The sequence below is a fragment of the Limulus polyphemus genome, unplaced genomic scaffold (assembly GCF_000517525.1).
Source record: "Limulus polyphemus unplaced genomic scaffold, Limulus_polyphemus-2.1.2 Scaffold2148, whole genome shotgun sequence".
NCBI lineage: Eukaryota > Metazoa > Arthropoda > Merostomata > Xiphosura > Limulidae > Limulus > Limulus polyphemus.
This window is the reverse complement of record NW_013667758.1, coordinates 1-4123: the sequence shown is the minus strand read 5'-3', so window position 1 is coordinate 4123 and position 4123 is coordinate 1.

The window sequence follows — 4123 nt, the reverse complement described above, 5'->3', positions numbered from 1 at the left end:
ATATTTAAAGAAGTACTGTTACGATAAAGATACTAATTTGGCCGGAAATGTTTTGCGGGTCTCTGGTAGTTAGACACAAATACCCTAATTAATACTTTTATTATAAACTAGTTAAATGATATTTATATTTAAAGTCTAACGTTAGGTGGCTTGTTGCTACTCTTAAAGTATATATATTAACTGGAGTAAGGTACTTGTGGATATTTTAATCATGTATGATATAGCAAGACAGTGACGTCAGTAACTCGTTCTTATTTCATCAAATTATTATTTGAGCTATGTAAGAACCTGTCGTTTGTTGTCTGAATATTTGCGTATTTGTGTAAGAAATTTGAACTTATGCTTTATGGTACTTTACATGATGCAGTGAGTATCGAGTGTTGTATTTGTTGTAATTGTTTTTTGATTAGGGTTGGTGAGATACTTATCCATGCTGGTCTGGCATATTCTATTATTGGTCGTATGTATTGTTTGTATATTTTAATAGTGTTCTGTGATGAAGTTCCCGAATTGTTACATGACAGGCTCTTGACACAATTTGCTCGTCTCCACATTTTAGTTCGAATCTGGTTAATATGGGTTTTCCAATTTAATCTAGAGTCATGTGCAATACGTAAAATTTTAGCTGACGTGGCAGTCTGGAGGAGAGCTGCATCCATATACATTTTTGTTGGATTTCTTAGCGCTTTCGTTCGTTTCGAATATACGATTGTTTGTGTTTTTGGTAATGCTCTAATATTTGATTTAATACGGGTTTGTAGGTTCGTGACTGCTATGGACGGTGTTGGGGAGATCTTCCAAATTGCCACGCCATCTGCAAATTGTGAAATGAGGTAGAAATTTGCTTCCGATAATGGCATGTCGCTTACATACATGATGAATACAATGGGGCTACTCACCCCCTCCCTCGGGAACACCTGCCTCTGGAGTAAAGTACTCTGATTACGTGCCCCCCACATTAATTCTACATTTTCTATTGTCCAAAAAGTTAGATATACTGCATGTGTTTTACTATAGTGTGCTTGTTTTGAATTAAGTGCAAAGCTACACGAGGGCTATCTGCGCTAGCCATCCCAAATTTAGAAGTGATAGGCTAGAGGGAAGGCAGCTAGTCAATACCACTTACCACCAACTCTTGGGCTATTATTTTACCAATGAATAGTAGGATTTACCGCCACATTATAACGCCCCCATGGCTGAAAAGGCGAGCATGTGATATAGATTCGAACCCGCGACCCGCAAATTGTGAGTCGAGCGCCCTAACCACCAGGCCAAGCTAGGTCTGTTTTACTACAGAAAATCATAGCTTGTATTTCACGTGCCATAATGTTGCATCAAAGACACTCATGTCATGGATTCCATATGACATTATTTTCCACACCAAAAACTATTCCATGTATCTTAGGTGTCAAAATGCCTTTGGCCGGGCGTGTATTGTGAATCCGCTAGTTCAGGGTTCGCGCCCCATTGTTTCAAAAGTGCTTTCCACATTTTAGGCCTACGGTGTACTACAAAATTGATGATCAAAGCTCAGTATTCGGTCAGATAAAAGTAACTCGAGAGTTGGTGGTGGGTGCTGTTGACTATTTACCTTCCTTCAAGTCCATTCAATATCATGGACGACTATGCGCCGATAGCCCTTGTGCAGTTTTGTGCGAAAATTCTAAAATAAACAAACAAATGCCTAATCTCCTATTTTATGTGATGAATCTCAGGTTTGCCATTACAGTAACTCATGAATCTCGCAAGTAGACACCGTATTCATTCCTTTAAGCGCTCCGGGCACTGAAATAATCCTAAAGAAGGGGCGCTAATGGGAAGACTATTATTACCTTTAAGTCGCTGCTATCACCAACTAAACACGGCCTTTGGTTTACGCGCTTGATTAGATGACGTCATGCTGAAGAAGTGAAGATTTATGTGTAGTATTGGAAATAATACGGTTGTAATAAGAACAGATTGTTGTTTATGGACTCCATAATAATATTTATTCGGATATAAAATGCAGAAAATACAGGTAAGACACATTTTTTAGTTTTCAAAATCATTGCAATGATCGATAATAAAGATGGCGTATAAAGGGGGGATCCGTTACAGGATCTTATTTGTCAGTTTGGTGTGTTAATTAAACTCATGTATGCTTGTGACTGGGCACTGTACTGATCGAAGTATATAATCAAATCATTGTATTCCTGAAAAATCTGTTTAGTGTTTTACATGTACAGGGATCTTCCTTGTACTGTACGCTGTGTAAAACGTACGTTCAATATGCTGTAAAATGCCAAAAACACTTATTTTGACCCTAATACTTCACAAGCCTTTGTTGCTGCTTTGCTTCAATATATTCAAGGGTTTAAACTCTACGATATTAGTATATCTAACACGAAAATAGTGAAAAAGAACTAACTTTTATTATGGTCATTTACTGTGATTTAAACATCAGAATTTCCAATAAAACGTAAAATATGAAATTTATATTTATTCTAGCTTTGTCAATCGTCCAAAAAAAGTGGGAGTAAATTATTTTCAGAAGTTTTCATTATTTTCGTTAGATGGCGATAGTCTTATGATCACACTTAGAAACATTCGCAGACTAAAGTTGCTTTCACCCACGTGATAGTATGACGTCAGCTAAAGTTTAACCACCATATTACAGGTCGGACTAGCAAATAAAAGCATGTCTTAAATTCACCTACTGGTACAAATAAAGACACTTATATCCTATCTCATATGGTATAAAGCTTAGACGTAATGTCTAAGAATAGATATATTGCCAACTTAAAATTTGCTTGTATATCTTATCCATACAATTTACTAAAACATTATTTTTAACACTGATTAAGTGTCAGGGCAATAATAAATAATTGACATAATACAATTATTTGTTTATAAATCCGTTCCAGGATAATAGGGAATTATTGAAAGTTTTTAAAAGTTTAGACGTATGTAAGTATTTCAATGATGATTAGGTGTATGTCTGTGTTGTATATGGAAATTATATTCTATCTATTGTGAATAACCTCCATCACAATATATTCTATCTATTGTGAATAACTTCCATCACAATATATTCTATCTATTGTGAATAACTTCCATCACAATATATTCTGTCTATTGTGAATAACCTCCATCATAATATATTCTATCTATTGTGAATAACCTCCATCACAATATATTCTATCTATTGTGAATAACCTCCATCATAATATATTCTATCTATTGTGAATAACCTCCATCACAATATATTCTATCTATTGTGAATAACCTCCATCATAATATATTCTATCTATTGTGAATAACCTCCATCACAATATATTCTATCTATTGTGAATAACCTCCATCACAATATATTCTATCTATTGTGAATAACCTCCATCATAATATATTTCAATTTGTATTACGCAAAAGCCTACATTAAATATAATAAATGAACTGAGTACAGTAGACACATTTGTATTTATTGGCACACAAAATCAATGAAGGTCTTCCAGTACGTGTAACCACTCCAGACACGTACAATATAACTTACGAACTGCGTACAGTACACACATTTGTATTTACTGGCACACAAAATCAATGAAGGTCTTCCAGTACGTGCAACCACTCCAGACACGTAAACTTCTAATAATAAACAGTATAATTAATAATGATATATATTTGGACTACAAACGTGCAAGTAGTAATAACAAAACACTAGCTAGTACATATAAGGATTAGGAGAAAGTGTCGTGGGAACATCATAGGAAGCGCTACAGATATTTGGATTTTGGAAACAGATATTTTGAAAGATTTCATAAAAATTTTATTTTATTCTAGCTTTGAAGCTCAAATATAAAAGTAAAAGATTAACTGGCAACTCACTCCCTTTCCCACCGATACACAAATGATAAATATCAAAACATTTGTAGGACCCCTCCCCGAGAATTGTCTGGTAAGGTAATAGATATTCAGTATGTTTGTTTGTTTATTATGGATTTCGCGCAAAGCTACAAGAGGGCTATCTGCGCTAGCCGTCCCTAATTTAGCAGTGTAAGACTAGAGGGAAGGCGGCTAGTCATCACCACCCACCGCCAACTCTTGGGCTACTCTTTTACAAACGAATAGTGGGATTGACCGTCACATT